Source organism: Capra hircus, chromosome 18, assembly GCF_001704415.2.
Source record: "Capra hircus breed San Clemente chromosome 18, ASM170441v1, whole genome shotgun sequence".
In the NCBI taxonomy this organism is placed as follows: domain Eukaryota; kingdom Metazoa; phylum Chordata; class Mammalia; order Artiodactyla; family Bovidae; genus Capra; species Capra hircus.
The window spans coordinates 20,045,907-20,068,002 of NC_030825.1; positions in this window are offsets into that span (position 1 = coordinate 20,045,907).

The window sequence follows — 22,096 nt, forward strand, 5'->3', positions numbered from 1 at the left end:
TCACTTGCTCCTCTCAGGACCTGGGGTTTCCTGAGTATCACTCACTCGCATGGCATCTTCACAGCTTTTGCCATTTCCACTTATCATCTGTACCTTCTTTTTTTAAATTATTTTTTTCTTTAATTTGATGTATTTCATTTACTTTTTTATTGGGATATAGTTTCTTTATAAGATTGTGTTGGTTTCTGTTGTCCAATGAAGCGAATTAGCCATATATGTATAAGTACTTATCCCCTCCCTCTTAGGTCTCCCTCCCATTTCACCCCCATCCCGCTCCTCTAGGTCACCACAGAGCACCAAGCTGAGCTCTCTCTGCTGTAGCGCAAGTTCCCACTAGCTGTCTGTTTTACACATGGTGCTGCGTGTGCATCTATCTCAGTCTCCCAGTTCATCCCACCTCCCCGCCCTCCGTGTCCACACATACGTTCCCCACAGCTGCATCTCTATTCCTGCCCTGCAAAGAGATTCAGAGGTACCATTTTTCCAGATTCCACATACATGCGTTAATATATGCTATTTATTTACTTTCAAAATGTAACTTTACAATTTAATTGCTACTGATGAAAAACTGGATCACCCGTCATGGTTAATTAAGCGTATAATTCTTAAACGCTTTCTTCCGTGTTTCACCTAAAATCTTGCATATGAGGTAGAAGTGGTTCCCCTTCTGCCTGGAGACTTAGTGAGAATTAAAATCAATCCTAATCTGAATTCACCTCACTATGACTTTCAAGTCCCGAGATCCTTTTGGAACTAAGAGCATCATCCCCTGTCAACACTTCATCACAGTGTACAGCTCTTCATTCTCTCGCTCACTCATTCACTCAATTCATTCCATAGACAAGTATCAAGCTACCTTGTGCCACGCACTGTTTTGAACACTTGACATACAACAGTTAGTAAAATAGACCAAAGTATTTCTGTTTTCTAGGAGCTTCCATTTTAATGACAAAAACAGGCCAATAATAAACATAATCTATGAGGAATTTATATAATAAATGAGTGTAAAAACTGCTAAGGGATTAGGAGATTCTGAAAGAGAGGATGAACATTTCAACTAGAAGGTAGGATAGCCTCATGGAGAAAGTAAGCTGGGAAGGGAGGGAGAGAGGCAGCCACGTGGCCTCTGGTAGAAGAGGATTCCCAGCTGCGGACCAGCCATTGCCAAGGTCCTTGATGAAGGAGTGAGCAGGAGGCTGGTATAAGTGATGCTGAGAATAGCAAGGAAAGAGGTGAGAGAAGGGTCAGGAAGCAGACCGCATGGGCCTTCTGGGCCAGTGGAAGAATCTGGGTTTTATTTTGTGGGAAATTGGGAGCCATTGAAGGATTTCAAGCAGAAGCAAGGAATGATCTAACTTGTGTTTTTAAAGAACCACTCTGGCTATTCAATTCAGACTAGGCTATTAGAGAATGAGGGTTGGGAGAAGGTAAAGAATAGAAGCAGGGGGGCCTGATATTAAGACACCATCAAAATCATCCAATAATGAGATGTTAGTGGGTGGATAGAAGTTAGTTATGCCTAGAAGTCAGATTCTGGATGTATTGTGAAGATGCAACTTGAAGGATTAACTATGGGATATGAAACAGAGAAATCAAGAATGACACCAAAGTTTCTGACCTGAGTAACTGGAAGTACTGAATCAACACAGACTGAGAGGGAGACAGGTGAGAAGAGTAGGTTTGTAGAGGAAGGAGTTCAGTTTGGGATTAGAAGGGTTGAAGATGTCCATTGGGCGTCTCTGATAAACTGAAACTGCCACAGATGTTTGCTATATTTCCCCCACTTCACTGTCATCAAGATTGACCATAGCACTTGATTTGGCCCATGAAATATGGGCAGAAGTTTCAAGAACCAGTTTATGGCTTGCCATGTTTTCTATTTTCCCTAAAATTGTGATCAGCAGTGTTCCAGGTGGGACCCGCTGCATCAGCCTAAGTCCTGAGTGATGACATAGTGCAGAGCGTGAAGGATACATGAGGGAGAAACAAACTTTTTTGTGATATGCCACTGAGACTCGAGGTCATCATTAGCAAAGCATAACCGAGTCTCTCCTATCTGCTACAGCATCCTGGTGGGAATAGCAAGTAGGCAGTGGGGGACACTTGTCTTGAATGAAAGAGAGAGGTCCAGGCTAGAGAAATAAATTGGGAATCCACGGACATAAGCGTGGCATTTGAAACCTTAAGACCTGGTGAAGCCAAGGAAAGACACACAAGGAAAGAGGCCCAAGAACTGAGTCTTGGGACCTCCAACATTCTGAGACTGTGAGAGGAAGAAGAGGAGGCAGAGAAAAGCTGAGAAGGAGTTAAAAGTGTGAAGGAGGAAAAGTAACAGTGTGATTTCCTGAGAGTCAAAGAAAGTGTAGCAAAGAGAGGGGCGATTGTGACTGATGTTCAGCCAAGATGAGAACACAAAATTGACCTTTGGATTTGGTAACATGGAAGTCACTGATGGTCCTGCCAATGGCAATTTTGTGGGGTGGTGGTGGGAGGAAACATCAGACTGAGTTTGGTTTAAGTGAAAGGGGAGAGAAAGAGCTGGAGACAGCAAACACAGACAACAGGTTGTGCTGCAGAGGTGGGAAAAGAAACAGTTGTAGATGATACAGTAGAAGGGGTCAGGTACGATTTTAACTGGGGAGAAATAACAGCACGGCTTGCATGTTTCAGAGACAGCCCCAGCAGAGAGATTTTTTGTTGCAGCAGGAGGTGGAGGAAATGATTGTTGGAGTGATGTCCCTCGACAGGCAAGTAGGAGCAGGACTTGGTGCACACCTGGAAGGACCGGTTTCATCCTGGGGCCCAGACGATTCCTCTGTGGTAACAGGCAGGAAAGGCTTTCCAGGTGGCTCAGTGGTAAAGAATCTGCCTGCCAATGCAGGAGATGTGGGTTCGATCCCTGGGTCGAGAAGATCCCCTGCAGAAGGAAATGGCAACCCATTCCAGTACGGAAATTTCTTGCCTGGGAAATTCCATGGAGAGAGGAGCCTGGCGGGCTAGAGTCCATAGGGTCACAAAGAGTAGGACGCAACCGAGCGAATAAACAACAACAGGCAGGAAAGCAGAGTATTAGACATCGAGCCCCTCGCACTCTAAATCCAGAGAGTCACTCCTGATGCCTTGGTCTGTCTCCATAACTTTGCTGCCACTTCCAGTTATTCCGTTCATACTATAGACTCATTCTTGTAATTTTTTTCCCTTTAATCTCTGGCTTTGATTCAAAACCCCTCTTCTTCACTCCCGCAGCCAGACTTGAGCTGCTTAGAGATGAGAAAGGAGTACAAGGTCCAGATCTGAGGTTTGCCCTCTTCCTTTTTCACCTTTTCTAGCTTGGGGGACAAGGAAGAAAGACAGTAGTTTCCCTCCCCGGTCTGCTGACATGTGCGTGTTGGGGAGGGGTCCTGCTCAGGCCAGTTCCATCTGAAGCTGTGGATTCCATGTAACTGTTCACAGAGCCAGATTCAGCTTCACCCCAGCCTCTGGACAGCAGAGGATCTCCCTTGATAAAGCAGCGACATCTCCCTCTGGTCCAGTCAGTAGAGCCAGCCTTCTCTGGGTCAGACATTGCACTTTTTGGCCCAACATTTGCCAGGGCACTCAGGGTTCTTTCCTTTCTGCAAATGTCATGTGCTGCCAGGGTGTTTGTCCACAACTCCCAGAACTAGGGAGCCCTGGACCCACTCTTCCTCAACCTTATTTTTGTCCATAGACAAGTGATGCCATCTGACTATATTTTGTTTATCATCTGACTCCCCAACTAGATTGTAAAATCCATGACAGCAGTGGTGTTTGTCTTGTTCACTTTGTGAAATTCCTGTGCCCACGAATACCTGACATCTGGTTGATACTCAATAAATATCTATTTGAAATGAATGAATGAATGAAGTAGGAATCATATCCCATTTCTTCCTGAACATACTGTGGTAGATATTACAGTAAAAGGCCCTGTGAAACTTGTCTTTCTGTATCCTCAACCTTGTATAGGCCTCTCCTACATTGAATCTGCTTGGCCACGTAGCTTGCCTTGGCTAATGGGACATTAGCAAGAATGACCCGAGCATAATCTTGTACAAGGGGGCTCATTTTCTTTCTTGCTACTTTTGGAACAGCCACCACATTTAAAAGGCCAGAATAACTTGCTGGGAAAGTGTGACTCAGCTAACAGCCAGCACCAATCACCAGATATGTGATAAGGCCATCTTAGACCACCCAGCCCCAGCCAAGCCACTACATGACTGCAGCCACAGGGGAGACCCTTCTCAAACTGGTAACCTCTCGAATCATGAGCAAATAAATGACTATAATTCTTAGCCACTAAGTTTTCAAATAGTTTCTTATGCAGGGGTAGACAACTGCTACAACACATAACACTTTGGTCCCTTCCATCCTGCACAAAGCGGCTTCCCCCAAACAATATTCCTCTCATCTTCTCAGCAGCATTGAAACTCAGGAGTCCAGAGGATTTGACAAAGCCCGGATTCCTCTTGGTGAGTCCTCAACCCCGTAAGTCGTTAGGGCAGCTGAAACCACAACCATAACCTAATCTGACCTTTGGAAAATAATCAGTGTCGTTTCAGCTCTCACTCTGCCTGTCCATGCACAGGAATGAAGGAGGGAGAGTTCACCTTGACTCTTGTAGGAGCCCCTGGCCAGAGAATCCATAGTCTTTCCCAGGAGAGAGTGAAGGAGGCTGGCCAGGTAGCTGCAGCAGCATGAGCACTGAGCAGTATGCTCCGTAACTCACTCAACGTCCCCTGTGACATCGGAAGCCCCCACCCAGAGGGCGCTGCAGGGTTTTGCTGAGACCTGCCATGCCTTTCCCTCTCAGTCGACCAGGTCCTGCTGCTCCCTCCCTCCAAGCAGAGATCTGCCAGTGATACTCACTAGGGAAATCATATTCCAGCCTTCTGGCTCCATGGAATTAAAAACCTGGCCTGCCGTATTAGCAAGGGTGAATAGACAGGACTAGAGATACTACCTTAAACACACAATTCTGGCTCCACCAGCCCCGTCTGTGGTGTAATTAAGGTGCATGGGAACAGATGTGGCCTCATTGTGCACAGGCCATGGATCCCAGAGCCTTTGACGCCAGGCATCTGGGGCCCCAACAGGGACCGCTTCCCATTCCTGAGACCAGTTCACATCTGATGCAAGCACCCAAGGTTTCAACCTCAATCATATGTACTGAGTGAGACATGCTTACAGATGGTGGATGTCCACACAGGGAAACATTGTGCCCCGCCCCCCGCTCAGGCCCTGCCCAGCCTTTAACCCCAAGAGCTCCCCAGCTCTGCAAGATGGCTCTGGACCCATCCAGAAACACCTCAGTCTTTCTCCTGCCCCCAGGACTACTCAAGATGAAAGCTAGTCCTCTGGATCAGAGGTCAACCCAGAGGCATTCAGAGGCATTATGAATTAACTAAAGACATGGTAGTTTAAGAACCAGAAACTTTATGGAAAACTTGAAATGCCTAGAGTCTCTTGAGCTTGGCCACAATAAGCCTGCTTGTTCAAGTCAGATGGAGTTGAGTAGTGGCTATTCCCCAGGCAGAATCCTCATGGACAGAGAAGCCTGGCGGGCTACAATCCATAGGGTCACAAAGAGTCAGACTCAACTGAAATGGCTGAGCACGGACGCACACATACCGCAGGCCACCACAGTCCCCGCTATTCCATGTTGCATCACACTCAGCCCACCTGGCTCATTGGCATTACCTGCCTGGGGCCTATAGGTGTTTTCCTTTGGGTCCTGAAGTAGATGTGGAGATGTGCTGTCCAGATGGCCCTGCAAGGATGGGCTTGCCTCCCAACTGCAGAGAGTGTGGCCCACAGACAGCCTCACCCTGTCACTCCTTCAGACTCCACCTCAGCTGCAGGGAGCTCCCTCATACTTGGTCAGACTGTGCCCTGGGCTGCCAGTGTCACATCCAGGGGCTGCCAGGCAGCCTGTGCCTCTTGGATGGGGCTGGTCAATGCCCAGTCATGTCTCCAGTGCAGTTTCACTTCTTCATCTGCTCCTGCTTTCTCCCCACTTATCTCTCAGAAATTGGGACCTAATAAATATTTTGTGCCCCAGGCTCAGATTCTGGAAAGCCTAAGCTGCAGCACAGAACTAAATGAGGCTCAGACAGGTGCAGATTTTTCCAAGGTCTCATCAACAGAGAGGAACAGAGCCGTGGTCTCCTGACTCAGAAAGGAACCCTGCTGGGAAATTTCTTCTTGCAAATCACTCACACCCATCCTCTCTCCTCCCCTCCAACAGAAAAAAAAGTGTATTAGATTGGTCTCCCTCAATAATAGAGTCCAAGACATGGATGTTACATAGATTGTTAATTCGGTGGGTGATCGCAAGCAAGAGTGAAGGAACAAAGAGAGTGGCCCAGTGAAGGAGGAAAAGTCATTAAAATGGTGTATTGTTACAACTGCTGCAATGGACAGCCAGGGCTTGAATCCACTAGGATCTCTGAGTGTCCATACCACCTCCCAGAACTGTCCACCTAAGTGTTGCCCCAGACAGTAATCACCCATTTCTGAGCTCTGCTAGAGCATGAGCCAAGCTGATTCCTACACTGCTGAACGAAAGCCCCAGAGACGGAAACTGGAAAGTTGCACCCTGCACAGAGAAGCTGGCAATAGGCCATTACAATGAGTATAACCTACAATAGTAAAAGAATCTACAATATTCAGAAGTAGCATAGAACAGAGTTCCTAAATCTGTTTGTTGGGAAGAAGAAAGAAAGCTACACAAAGGAGACTACCTGTGAGCACTGTTCTGAAAGATGAATAGGAGTTTACCTCATCAGTAAGGCAGAAGACTCAGCCAGGAGGCAAGACTGCATAGCCCATTTGGAGTGCTGTGAGTATTTTGATATTTCTAGTGATCAACATCCGGAGAAAGACCAAAGGCAGAACTGGTAAAGAAAGCAGGAACTAGACCTGAGATGCTCTAAAATTATTTCAAATAATTTGAATTTTTGCCCAAAGGGGTCTTTTAATTTTATTTTTTTAGTATCATATAGTAAAGTTGACTTCTTTTCTTTTCTTGTTACAATTCTGTGAGCTTTAACATATGTATAGATTCATGCGGTCACCACATGAGTTGAGGGCCCTCCTACCATCTGTGGGCTTCCCAGGTGGCGCTAGTGGTAAAGAACTCGCCTGCCAATGCAGGAGATGTAAGAGACGCTGGTTTGATCCCTGAATTGGGAAGATCCCCTGGAGGAGGAAATGGAAACCCACTCCAGTATTCTTGTCTGGAGAATCCCATAGACAGAGGAGCCTGGAAGCCTGTAAAGTCTCAAAGAGATGGACACAATGGAAGCTACTTAGCATCCATGCACATAGGGGAGAGATACCCTGGAGAAGAACCCACAGAACTTGGGGTTAATAAAGGAGTCTAGGATGACTTATCAAGAGTAGAGAGGAAGTTGGAATTTCAGTGTGTGGAGTGGGATTGGATCAAGGGAGTGGACCAGACTTCCTCCCCTGCTGCCTGTGAAGCTCTGTGCAGATGAGAGCACCAAATAGCTTGATGCCATTAACTCAGGAAAATTTATGTCCTACTCCATGAGGGGAGTTGTGTCTATCTGCCAGGTTGATAGACAGGTTATAAACCTGCCTATAACCTGCGTCCTGGGAATGACCTATGCTGGGTGTAAACATGGATGCATATGCCCTGATAGTGAATCAGACAAAGAAAGAGCTCCAAACGTGAATCTTCTGGGGAAGAAATCAAACAAACAAACAAACCTCACTACTCCAGGGAAGAATTCCTGCAGAATTCTCCAGGAAGTTCCCTTTCTGTCATCTCTGAGCACCCACCCTTCTCTGAGAGCCTCCAATGTTGTGCCTTACTACAGAATTTTGAAACTCTATTTTTTTTAATATAAATTTATTTATTTTAATTGGAGGCTAATTTCTTTACAGTATTGTATTGGTTTTGCCATACATCAACATGAATCAGCCGCAGGCATACACGTGTACCCCATCCTGAAACCCCTTCCCTCCTCCCTCCCCGTACCATCCCTCTGGGAAATTCTATTCTTATCCTTGCTTTCCTCTGAACTTCACAGTAACTCTAGTATTATTATCCCACGTTCCACTGAAGGTTCAGAGAGAGTAAATGTCCCTTCTAAGGTCAGACATCAGGTTAGTGGAGACTTGGGATTAGAATCCAGCCTTTGGATTCCATACCCAGAACAACTTTTCAGCAGGTTACATCACTACCTTTTACTTAGGAAGGGCCTTCAAATCCAAAGTAAATTGGATGTGGGAACCTCTCCATGCATCACAGCCTGATCAATCTGTGTATTGGATTGACAACCCCCACCCCCCACCCCCCACCCACCGTCACCACCTGACCCCAACTTTCTGGAAACTGTTCCCCCTGCCTTTTCCCCTGTGGTTATGGCAGCCATGTTTTCATAATAGCATACACACACTTCACCTCACAGCTGATTGGTCCACAGTGGACACCTGACCCAGGGGGAGCCAGAGTCCCTCCCCTGGGAATTTAGGGCTGTGATTGAGAGAAAAGGAACATGTGACTTTTGGCCACATCTTCCACTACACAGCATGGGAAACTGAACTGACAGAAGCAGAGAAGGTGGAAAATAACATACAGTGCAGATCAAAGGAACAGTTCATGGGGGTGAGTTGTTAGGAGCCTTCCAGAAAGAGGGCTCCATGGAAGCTGGCTGTGGCGTCCCAGAGCTAATCTGGTTCTTAGATTTCCTGGGGCTTGGGGCTTAGATCTTCCTCAGAATTTGTGAGAATCTTGAATCCTGCTAATAAGCAACTGCCCTTGCCTTTTTCCCCTTAAACTTGTCAATACTGTTCATATACCTTGGGAAGTAAAATTAAAAGCCTGATGAACACAGATCCTCTTGCTTTTCTTTACGTAACAGATCACTATCTAAAATTATCTCACTTACCTGTTTTCTGTCTCCTTCTTTCACTGGAACATGAGCTCCCTTAGAGCAGAGACGTTGTTTCTCCAAGCTATATCCCCACTGCCTAACACTGTGTCTGGCACACAGAGTGCTCTCAAGACATAGTCACCGAGCAAATCAATAAAGGAATAAGTTAGCTACAGAATGCCAAAGAACTAATGCTTTTGAACTGTGATGTTGGAGAAGACTCTTGAGAGTCCCTTGGACTGCACAGAGATCAAACCAGTCAATCCTAAAGGAAATTAGTCCTGAATACTCATTGGAAGCACTGATGCTAAAGCTGAAACTCCAAAACTTTGGCCACCTGATGCGAAGAACTGACTCATTGGAAAAGACTCTGATGCTGGGAAAGGTTAAAGACAGGAGAACAGGAAAACAGAGGATGAGATGGTTGGATGGCATCACCAACTCAATGGACATGAGTTTGAGCAAGCTCAGGGAGTTGGTGATGGATGGGGAAGACTGGCATGCTGCAGTCCATGGGGTTGCAGAGTCAGACATGACTGAGGGACTGAACTAAATTGAGCTAGAGTGGCCCTTAGAAATCCTCCAGTTCTATGGCCTTGTTTTGTAGAGAAGAGAGCGACAGCTGAAGGAGGAGAGTATTAACACAGGGCCTTCAGTGAGCTGGCAGATGATCTGGGACTAGAACACAGGCCTTCAGAGTCTGTCCAGTGCTAAGGGAATAAGCTGCCCAGAACAATTGCAGGAAGAGCCCCAGATGCCCAACAGTCCCTAAGTGCCTGGCACTGTGCTAAGAGCTTTCTAGTGTTGGCTTATGTAAGCCTTACGCATACCTGGAAGAGCAGTCTCCTGACTCCCATTTTACAGATGAGGAAACAGAGGCCTGGAGGCATTGTACAGCTTTCCCAACACCCACATGAGGAGTAAATGCACATCTTTCCTTGTCCATTTGCCCATAATCTTTACCCTTTTTGCTTCAAAATCTTCAATGTACCCGTGTCCTTCTGGGGACTCTAGTAACCCAGGACCCCCACTCCATCAGGACCATTCTTTCCTGGGCCACAGACCCAGACAGTTATGCCATCTATCTGACCTGTTAAGATGTATCTGTCCCACATCCTGTACCTATGAATCCTTGTAGCCTGTGACTCCAGCTAAAAAGTAAATTTACCTGGCATGGGCACATTCGCTAGGGCTATAGTGACTAGGAGAGGTTGATGGCAACTCTTTTAAGAGGGCTTTGCACTTTGACACAGGACTTAAAGATCCAACTCCTCCTTCAGTCATAGGGATCATTCTCTAAGATGGGATCCAGCCCTGTGTCAAATCAGTGGGAGTGAGACTTTGAAGCTGGAGTTCTTTGGGCCCATTATGTCATGGCCTCCCACTGACTACTTCATTCCAGCCCTGCAGACAGTCAGTTTTAGTCATGGGACACAAGAAAAGGCTTGAAATGGAGAGAGGAAAAAAACAAAACAAAACAAAATACTGGGGTCAGAAGGCCTGAGTTCAAGGCCAAAATCCACCCCTTGCTAACTTTGTGACTGGATTAGTTATAGGCTTCTGTGAATGCCATGTCGCTTTTGTAAAAGGGTTGAGTTGGGAAAGGTGAAGGTGAAGGTGAAGTCGCTCAGTCGTGTCCGACTCTTTGCGACCCCGTGGACTGTAGCCTACCAGGCTCCTCCATCCAGGGGATTCTCCAGGCAAGAATACTGGAGTGGGTTGCCATTTCCTTCTCCAGGGGATCTTCCCAACCCAGACATTGAACCCAGGTCTCCCGCATTAGAGGCAGACACTTTAACCTCTGAGCCACCAGGGAAAAGATTGCATTAATATGCTTTCCAGAATGATGATCTAGAGTAATTCTCATAATAAAAAATTAATGGGGGAGGGGGGCGGTGACTTCCCTGGTGATCCAGTGGTTAAGAATCCACCTGCCAATGCAGGGAACATGGGTTCCATCCCTGATCCAGGAAGATCCCACGTGCTGCACAACAGCTAAGCCCATGAAGCCCATGCACTCTGGAGCCTGTGCATCACAAGAGAAGTCACCTCAATGAGAAGCTCATGTACCACAGCCAGAGAGTAGCCCTGTCTCGCCACAACTAGAGAAAGTCCATGTGCAACAGCAAAGACCCAGCACAGTCAAAAGTAAATAAATAAATGTTAAAAGATAAAAGGGAAATAATTGCTATAGACTCTTTGGGCCCTTATTCACAGCATTTACTGTGAGCTCTTACTATGAACCAGGCCTGTGCCAAGTACAGAAACAGCCCAGAGCCACTGACTTTTCTGACTTTGAGCTTGAAAAAGCAAAGACTGAAGCTTTCCTGATGAGTGCCGCTGGACTCCAAGAATTAAAGACCATCCCAGCAAAGGTTAATTGGTTAAATTTATCAGCCACTAGAAGAGGAATTTCCACTTGGCAATTAAGTTTGCAAATATTGTACAACCTTATAGAGTGTATTTGTCCAAATTGATGTGTTCTTTTTCATGTAATAATCAATTAGTGGGTGTTTCAGTTGCTTAATTAGCTCTGCGTGTAAATTAATCTCTGCATATTGAAATTGCAAACCCAGCCTTGTAACACTGGCTTGTTTCTGAGATAAATCAAATTACTGCAGCCCCAGCAAAGGTTCTTGGTTTTAAGAGTCACCAAAGCCAGCAGTTTCCCTTTGCCACCTGAGTGTAGGGGCTTAGGGAGGATTTGGAGCATAATAGCCAGGCTAATTATATTTACCCATAGAGAGGACTCTGCGTCAGTTCTTATTTCTGCTCTTAGGCAAAGCTGCTTGTTGAATGATTAAATTCACTGAGCCAGTCAGGTCTCATGCCCAAGTCTTGATATTACTGAGGAGTAAAAGCTATGTTTCCCATTCCCCAGGCAGAGGTGAGAGCTAGCAGGTAAAACCCACCCCCTGATATAGTAAAGAAGATAGAAAATAAAAACAAGGGTAAATTCATGACTAGTTCTGACTCAATCCAAAGGAAATTCCAAACTCTCCAGCCACACCTCGTGGCAGTGACCTCTCCCTGCATCTAAGGAGGCCACCCCTCAGCTCTCACAGGTTACACGCTGTGGTGCGTGTTCATGGTGCAGACGTGTGATACGGAACAAAACAGATACCGGTTCAAATTCTGACCCTGCTGTCTGTCTCTGCTGTCTGACTCTGCTGACTGTGGACTATTCTAGCAGTCTTTTCACGTGTAAAATGAAAGTAATAGCATCTTACCTCCTCACACAGTCCAGGTGAGGAGCAGACGAGAAGGGCCATGTAAAAACTGTTTGTAAATGATATACAAGTGTTGGTTATTTTGGGGTTTTGTGTTTTTTCCTGTGCTCAGTTGTTCAGTCAAGTCTGACTGTTTGTGACCCGATGGATTGTAGCCCACCAGTTTTCTCTGTCCATGGGATTTCCCAGGCAAGAATACTGCGGTGGGTTGCCATTTCCTCCTCCAGGGGATCGTCCCGACCTGAGGATCAAACCCGCATCTCCTGTACGGCAGGCAGATTCTTTACCTCTGAGCCGCCAGGAAAGCTCCACGTTTTTTCCTGGCATCTTTCAAAATCACGGACTGAGTTGTCTCTTCCCTCTTGGGTCCCACATGATTCCCACCACGGGGCTGAGTGCTCAATAGGGCTTATGAAGACAGGACATCTGACCTTGGGCAACCTTTCTGGGAATTTTGTTGCCTTGTTCCTGAACCCCTACTTGGCTTGGTTTCCTATAGGTATTTTGAGACATAAATAAAATCCGGGAAGTGGGATGGATTGGGAGATTGGGATTGACATATGTACATATGTATACTATGCATATAATATGTATATGCTATAATGGCACCCACTCCAGTGCTCTTGCCTGGAAAATCCCATGGACAGAGGAGCCTGGCGGGCTGCAGTCCATGGGGTCGCTAAGAGTCGGACACGACTGAGTGACTTCACTTTCACTTTTCATTTTCATGCTTTGGAGAAGGAAATGGCAACCCACTCCAGTGTTCTTGCCTGGAAAATCCCAGGGACGGGGGAGCCTGCTGGGCTGCTGGGGTCGCACCGAGTCGGACACAACTGAAGTGACTTAGCAGCAGCATGTATATATATATACACATTTATATACTATGTATAAAATAGGTAACTAATGAGAACTGACTGTCTAGCACAGGGAACTCTACTGAATGCTCTGTGGTGACCTAAAGGGGAAGGAAACCCCAAAAAAGAGGGGATATGTGCCTACACATGGCTGATTCACTTTGCTGTACAGCAGAAAGTAACACAACATTGTAAAGCAGCTATACTCCAATTAAAAAAAGAAGAAGAATCCTATCTCTGGACCTCTAGATTCTTGAGGTTGTGTAGACAAGCAAGAAAGAACTGGGTGGCCCGTATAATCAGATCCTAGGTGCCTCTGTCACTGCCTTGTAAACCCGGCCAACCGTACCAAGAAACGGAGACCTGGCTTTCCATGGTCTCAACCCAGAGAAAATCTACTTTGGGGCCAGAAGCGTCTCCTTGGTCACCCACAGGAGTCCAGGCCCTAGAGGCATCACCCAAAGGCCCACAGACTCTACTGAACCTCGCAGTGACTCTGAGTGCCCAGGAGCTCTTCACAAAGATGCGGTAAAACAGGCATCATCCAAGGCTTGCCAAGGTGACTCAGCCCAAGAGGCCTTGGATTATGGACTATGGGGGAGGGATCGGCCACTCCAGCGGGAAGGAAGGCTCCCTGAGGCAGGGATCCCTTTTGGCCCAGAAAACTCAGTACATCTCTGACAACATAGTAAGTGTTCAGTAAAAAATAAGAATGGGGGTGGGGGGGTGGGGGATGAGCACTGATAAAGGAGTAAGTGAACCCATGAGTACATAAGAATAAAGGAATTATGAGAAATGAAAGAATGCAGAAAAGCATGCAGAAAGGAATGGATTTTAATAAGCAAACAAATACATGGTCTCAGTCAAGAATGGAGACCCCAGTCTTCCTGCCCACACCCTGCCTTGCACACCAAACATTCTCTCTCATCTCGTGGGTGCCCCTGAGAGCCACACAGACATGGGATCACTTTTTGTTACAACGAGAAATCCCCCTCATCCTTCAGGAGCCACGATGTGTCTTCAAGTCCTTGAGAAATTCATTTTCACACTTCATTATCTCTTGCCTGAGAACACGGAGTGTTTCTGCAGCCAAGGGTTACAAGCCCCTAGAATTTGCACCCAGTCATGTAGCCCTCAGCTGCTGGTGCCATGGCACTGAACTTCCCTAAGGGACCACGGGTACCAGAAACGGCAACTGAGTGTCTACGGATGCTCTGATGACCCAAAGTGACATTTACTGGGCTCAGATAACTGAGGACTGGAGCTCTTCACTTGAAACACAGGGAAAATGAACACTCTGCCTCCCTAGCTGCCACTTCCTCTCTCTCATCTTGGAACTAAAGTCTCCCCAGCGCTGCATCCCCAAAGCCTGGGGTCTGGCTGCACTGTAGTGTTCCCACGGGTTCCTGAGAAGTTCAGCTAAGGGAAGTGACACAGAGTTGGCCTAGCTTAGGGGCTGGTCTGCTGGAAGGACCCAGTCGACATGACCTGAGCACCCGCCACATCCGCTGTACAAGCTTTCCACAGAAACATACACAATTAAAATTGTCTCCTTTAGTATCCTTCTCTGTTCTTCTCAAGGACAAGGTGCACAACCTGGCCTCTTTTCTAGCTGCTAACTAATCAGTTTATCACCTCTTCTCCACACACACACACACACACACACACCCCTGACAAATGCAAACAAGATTCACTGTTTCTGGCCTCACTGCAGATTTTTTCTCTCCCTCCTCTCTCCTCTCTTGTAAATTCTATTTTTTTCTTTCTGGCAAAAGTCCAAATTTCCTCCCCTTCTCTGCTAGGATAACCATTGATTTCATTTTGCCTGAGCCTGAGTGGGGTGGGGAGGTGTCCCTAGAATGGTGGACTTCCAGTTTTAGAAATAAGACAGTCCCACACAAACTAAGACAACTTTGTCACCTTATCACTTGCAAATGAGAATGTTTGTGTGCAGAATAACTGTCTCTAAGTTATTCTTTGAAGCTACTTAAACTGCTTAAACTGACTAAACTAACTACCCTTGAAATACTTACACACACTCTATAAAGCACTCAAAAATATTACTATTATGAATTTTATATTATAATTACTATTATAATTTTCATATTATAAATTTATATTATAATTTTTGTTGTTATTATGTTCTGGTTGCTCATGTGCAATGTCACTAAAAATATTTCTCCCCTCTTCTAGTGCTCACAATTCAGCAATTTGCCCCACAGTGTTTGTGATGAGTTGACACCATCATTTTATTCATTTTTAAATAATTTTTTAATATATATATATATTTTTGGCTGCATCAGATCTTAATTGTGGCATGCAGGCTCAGTGTTTGCAGAGCAAAGGCTCAGTTGCCCCAGGGCATATGGGATCTTAGTTCTCTGATCAGAGATCAAACCACATCCCCTGCAATGGAAGGCAGATTCTTAACTACTGGACGACCAGGGAAGCCCCAATGGCACCATTTTAATTTAACAAAACTTAGAGGGTTCCACTGTGTCCCAAGCACTGTGCTAGACTGAGATTCAACAGTAAACTCCAAACACACTGAGTGAGGCTTATGTTGAGTGAAGGAGATACACACTGGATGAATGGACCCCAAGTTAATGTCCATTGAGCAAGTAGTCAGAGCTGAGCAGGAGATGGGCAAGGCACTGTGAGGGAGCACAGCCTGAACTGGGGTTGGGACTCAAGCCAGGCCTTTCTGGGGGAGTCACGTTTAAGTTAAGACCCAAGTGTGGTGGGAGTTAGGTAGGCACAAAAAGGTAAATTGCCCATTTGAGGAGATACATGCAGCCCTGTGAGTCTGGGTTTTTCCTTGAGATTTTAGGATTAATGAACCAGAAACTCTAGTTATTATAAATGAAGCCAGTGGTGAAAACTGTATAGTTAAAGACTTCTCTGTATCATACATAAGTTTTCCATATTCAACTGCTTCATGAGAACTGTCATTTATATATGGACCACAGTCTGAGCCACTATGATGCATGCAAGTCTAGTTTAACAGCAGAGCTGGCTATGAAAAAAAGTCTCCTGACTATCAAAAGCACTCCACCCCTTTCTCAGAGGCTCCTGAGTGAATCAGGATTGTGTGGGTGGAGGAAAGAGCATGAGAATTGCAGTCAGAAGCCCTGGGGTCCAGATGTCATCTCACCCTCAACAAGATACCTTATGCTGGCCATTATGCCCTCTGGGCTTACCTTTCCCAGTCTGTAAATCAGTACAAGGATGATCCTGCCCCACCCCAGCTGATCTGCGGGTTTATATGAGAAACAAGGGGTAAAGCCCTGGAAAGCATTCACTGTCCTGTCTAGCTCTCCCTCCAAGCTGTGAGCTACATCATGAGGGGCCCAGGTGTTCCTGGGACACAGTAGGAGAATGTGAGGGGTGGGGAGGCTCTCTGAGAAACAGCTGGAAGAAGTCATGCAGTGTTAAGAGACATGAGCCGAAACACAGGTAGGTTTGAGATTCAGGAAAATGCAGGCTTCACTCCAAGCCCCACTCCCTTTCTGGTTGTGTGACCTTAACTTGGTGACAGAATGGCTCTCTGCCTCAGTTTCCCCAACAATGGGATAATAATGCCCACTTTTCAAGGATGGCTTGGGAAATAAAGACAATGGAAACAAAGGGATGAGCCTAACATCCAGGCACTGACTTCTCAGTCACAACTCAAAATAATCCAAGCCCTTTCCTGCCGAAGTGCCTTTGCACGTGCCGCTCCCCTTGGCTGCAATGCTGCTCTTCTGGCGGTCTGTACATCCGGTCCTGCATATCCTTCAACCTTCACCTTAAACACAGTGTCCTCGGAGGGCCCTTTCCCAGCCACCCCGCTTCCATAGGCCTTCCTCTATAAACCTCTATTCAAAAACTCCCTGAAGAGCACTGTTGTACAAAACTCAGTTGCTTAACACAACCAGCATCCAATATCTCACTGTATCTGTGGGCCAGGGGTCTGACTGTGTGCAGGTGGGTCTCTGGCTCAGGGTCCTGGAGAGGTTGGGATCAAGGTGTTGACTGAGGCTGCAGTCACCCCAAGGGTCAACCTGAGAAGGAGCCGCCTCCAGGCTCACTCACAAGGCCACTGACAGGGCTCAGGAACTGAAGCCGTAGTTTCCTGCCATGTAGGCCTCTAGTAGGGCTACACACAGGCAGCTGCCTTCCATCAGAGTAAGGGGTGGGAGAGAAGGACTGGTGGCAAGCACAACAGAAGTCACTTATTTTCATCATCTTCAAAGTGACAGCCCATCACTTTTGCCACCTTCCATTCCTTAGAATAGGCCCAGGCCACCCTAAAGGGGACAGCTTTAAAGCAGGGCCTAACTATTAGCACATGGGATCACTGGGCACCTTTTCGAGGTTGCCTCCCAGAGTAACCTTTGCAACACTTTCTCAATCCACTATTTCTCATTTATTTCTTTCACTTTTTTATCATGCCTCGTCTTCTACAAGACAGCCAGCTCCATAGGGATAGGAACCACATGCCCAGTACCAGGCTAATAGGAGGCATTTAAAAAAGAATAAATTCACAAATTAATGAAAGCCAGCACTGGGCTGTGGGTTGGCAGAGAACAAGATGCAGGCTTGCTCACAGGTGTGTGAGCCAGACAAGGAAACGGACAGGCACAGCAGGCCACGTCTTCACTGTTGTTTTTTAAACCTCACAAGGGACCACAGTTCTTGCCTTGCAAAATAACAGAAAAAGTTCCCAGCTTCTGCAGAAGGATTTGTTTCGCCTTCTGGGTCCCTGTCATAATTTCCAATATTGTGCCAATTCCTCCCTCTGTGTTGGGTGGGGGTGCGGGAGTGGCAGGGGAGACACAGACAGACTGTAGAAGGAGAAAAGTTCTACAGGGCACAGTAATCCTCTGAAAGGTTTTGACGAGTCGACCGGCCAGGGGCCCTAGAGCTGACTGCCGGCTGCCCGCTGCCCTGCTTGACGAATCGCTTGCCAGAGAGCCTGGCCAGCGGGAGCTCTGACCTTGGAGAGAGAGTGATCTGTCTTCATGGAAACACACTGTCATAAGCACATGTCTCAATTTTGCTAGGGCAGGCACTGGGGCTGCATGAGAAGAGAGCCTTGGACATGGCTAAGGAGGAAAAATGTGTGGCCCATCCAGGGGCAGGGAAGCAGCTAAAATTAACCCAGAGTGACCCTGGAGAGTGGGGCTGGAAATCAACACGTTTCCCTCCAGTGGCGGTGTGTTCCTAGCAAGGCCAGCAGCGCAGCCGCTTTTTCCTTGGGGAGCTAAAGGGGCCTCACCTCCCATCATCAGGTTCAGGCTCTCCACTTGTCACCAAGGACAAGCCAGGAGGGCATTTCTGGAGGCAGTGCCTTTGGCATCTCGGTTCCTGGCAGCAAAAACCATACACTGGTCCTGCTTTGTCCTGAAGGTCAAGGAGGAGACGCCCTAAGGGACAGGGTGGTGATAAATCTGGTGTCTCTACAGTTGCTTCTCTGAGGACCCGTTGAGCCATTCCCCTCTGTCTGTGTTGACAGCTCTGGGGGAGATTTATCTGCCAGGATCTGGGGCCGCTGCAGAAGCAGCCAACTCATGAATCTGGAGGAGAGGCATTGACTGAAGCCCGGGGTTTGCTTATCAGAGAAGAGAAAGGACAGGAAGAAGGGCTCAAAGCTTCTGCCGGGGCCCCATTTTGAGTGACACAGGATAGGGGTATTATGGGATGGCTGGGCCGAGCTATTTTGGGATGAATAGGACAAATAGATAATGTTCATGGGAGAAAATAAAGCCAGAGGTGCTCTGAGAAGCTAATTGTTGGCAACCAATAAAGAGACATTTGTCAGGGAGGGGAGACACAGGTGAGGAGCTTCCGAGGGCCTGGTGCTGAGGCTCACAGCCCCAAAGCAAACCTCAGGGGTTTCCTGTCAGAATAATGGGTTATCTCGCCCAGGACCTGCAGAGGGTCATGGGGTCCAAGACGTAGAGAAAAGGGAAGTTTTCCATCATCCTAAGGTGGAGTCAGGGTCAATCTGCCTGGAGACACAGGACTGGACAAGATGACCTCCAAAGAGATTCTTCCAGTAAAACTGTGAGTTATCTCCCAATTTTTGGTGGATATTGTCTTTTCTTGTCTTCTGTGTGCATGTTTGATTGTTTGCCAGTGCTGTTTTTGAGAACTAAATGTCAGGGAGCCGAAGATCCAGTCTGGAGCTTTCAAAAGGGTGATGTTATGTGTATTTATTGCCCTTCTATCTTCACATTCCACAAGGTAGGGGCAGGCACTGCAACCAGCAAGCCTTGCCTCAGTGCAAGCCAATTGTTCGGCCCTGACCTCAGAGACATGAAAGTAAAAGTCACTCAGTCACGTCAGATTCTTTACGACCCCATGGACTATACAGTCTACGGAATTCCCCAGGCCAGAATACTGGAGTGGGTAGCCTTTCCCTTCTTTGGGGGATCTTCCCAAACCAGGGATCGAACCCAGGTCTCCCGCCTTGCAGGCAGATTCTTTACCAGCTTAGCCATAAAGGAACCCCAAGAATACTGGAGTGGGCAGCCTATCCCTTCTCCAGTGGATCTTCCCGACCCAGGAATCGAACTGGGGTCTTCTGCGTTGCAAGTGGATTGCAAGCTCATTACCAACTGAGCTATCAGAGAAGCCCAGTCACAGACATGATGGAGCTCAAATCAGTTCCACAAAGATGTCCTCAGCCCTAGTGGCCCAAGTAGGGAAGAGGGAATCCCAGGATTAGACCATCGGGATTTGTTAAATAGAACATCCCAAAACTCATCATGAACGACATAGCAAGCAACTATCAAATGTCACTCAATAGCTTTACCCAATAGCTGATAATTACTAAATATTACCCAATATCAGCAGGCTTCTCAGGTGGCTCAGTGGGTAAAGAATCTGCCTGCAATGCAGGAGATGCAGGACTCAGAGGTTTGATCACTGGGTTGGGGAGATCCCCTGGAGGAGAGAATGGTAACCCACTCCAGTATTATTGCCTGGAGAATCCCTTGGACAGAGGAATCTGGTGGGCTACAGTCCGTAGGGTCACAAAGAGTCTGACATGACCGAAGTGACTGAGCACTCACGTACCCGGTGTCACCAGCAGGGCCCAAGCACCACCAGACTGGCCCAGAGAACCTTGACTGATCATAGATGTCTGTTCCATAACACGTGTGCATGTTAAGTTGCTTCAGTCATGTCCAACTCTGTGTGACCCCATGGACTGTAGCCCACCAGGCTCCTCTGTCTAAGGGATTCTCCGGGCAAGAATACTGGAGTGGGTTGCCAAGCCCCCCTCCAGGGGATCTTCCCAGCCCAGGGATCTAACCTGCATCACTTTACATCTCCTGCACTGGCAGGTGGGTTCTTTACCACTAGTGCCACCTGGGAAGCCCTCATCTTCAATTTAATCTTACCGTCTATGATGGTTAATTTTGTGTGTCAATTTGACCAGGATTTGAGATGCCTAGATATTTGGCTAGACATTATTCTAGACATGTCTATGAGAGTGTTTCCAGATGAGATTAGCATTTGAATTGGTAGACTAAGTAAAGCAGATGGCTCTCCACAGCTAATCTACTGAGGGCCTGACTAGAACAAAATTCACCCTCTACCTGGCTACCTGAGCTTTGATCCCCTTCTGCACTTGAACTGAGACAAACACTATAAGCATCTCTGGTTCTCAGGCCTCTGACCTCACCCTGAAACAGGTTTCCTGGGCCTCCAACTTGCAGGTGGCAGAGCAGGGGAATTTTCTGCTTGCATAACCACATGGGCCAAATCTGTGTGTGTGTGTGTGTGTGTGTGTGTGTATTCTGTTGGTTTTATTTCTCTAGAGAACCCTGACACTCTCCATCCCCTCTCAGGGTGATATTGACCTACTGCAGCCTGTAAAATATTTTTATTCTTTGAATAAGGGTACTTTTATCTCCTATAAAGGTTTAAAATTAGATCTCTTAACAATGGTTAACTAGCTATTACTATTTTGAAAGGAAATAACACTTGGATGGCAACCACCTCTAGGGACAGTATCATATGAATTCCAGTTACATTTATGGCAAAACCCACCAAAATCTTCTTCTATCCTCCTTTTGAGTTCAGAGTGTGGTAAATGCTAGTTAATCAGTTTTAGAAAGTTGCATACATTGGCAATGTTCAAAGAACTAGAGAAAAATAAAATACTCTCAAGTTTCATCACTGGACAGTTGATACTCCATGGGCTTGAATAGCCAGATCTCTATTTCAGAAGAGTTCATACCTTTAGATTTTTATGTGATTAACCAATTTTAAAATGTAATCAACTAAATTTGATGTTTTCAGTCACCAAGTAGATGATTTGATCACCATGAAGAAATACGCCATGACTGAGTGGCAAATTCTGCCCATTGACAAATGTCTGCTATACCTGATTTGGGGTTCTGCTGTTTCTGGATGTGCGCTGTGCTTAGTCACACAGTTGTGTCCTACTCTTTGCAACTCCATGGACTGTAGCCCACCAGGCTTCTCGGTCCATGGGAATTCTCCAGGCAAGACTCTTGGAATGGGCTGCCAGGCCCTCCTCCAAGGGATCTTCCCAACACAGGAATCGAACCCAGGTCTCCTGCACTGCAGGTGGATTCTTTACCATCTGAGCCACCCGGGAAGCCCATTTCTGGGTAAATGATGGTAACTTTATTTTCTGTTTTCTCTCTCTTTTTTTTTTTTTTTTTTTTTGGATTCTGAATTTCTTTTAACTGACATCAAAGGGTCATGGGGAGATAGTAGAAGAGAGAGAAAGGAAGAAATAAAAAGAGAGCAGTGTAACCCTGGGCAAGTTCCTCTTCTCCTGTTAAAGTGCTGAGTTCAGAAATGCCATGGAAGGGCACGATTCAAAGTGTGAGGGTCCAGTGGCAGTAGATTGAGAGGGAGGATCAGGGAGAATGCTGGAGTCTTTACAGCCTAGACCAGGGCTGCCTGGCCTCCTAACAACCCTACCCCCACCCCCGCCCAGAAACCCTCTTTGGAGTAAAGTTGCTTCTGTAAAGGTTCCTCTTCTACTGGCTGACTATGAACAGTCACTGACCTGCTGAAAGGAAAGTCTCCAGGTCACTCTAATCTATGTTCTACAAAACGATCAATAACA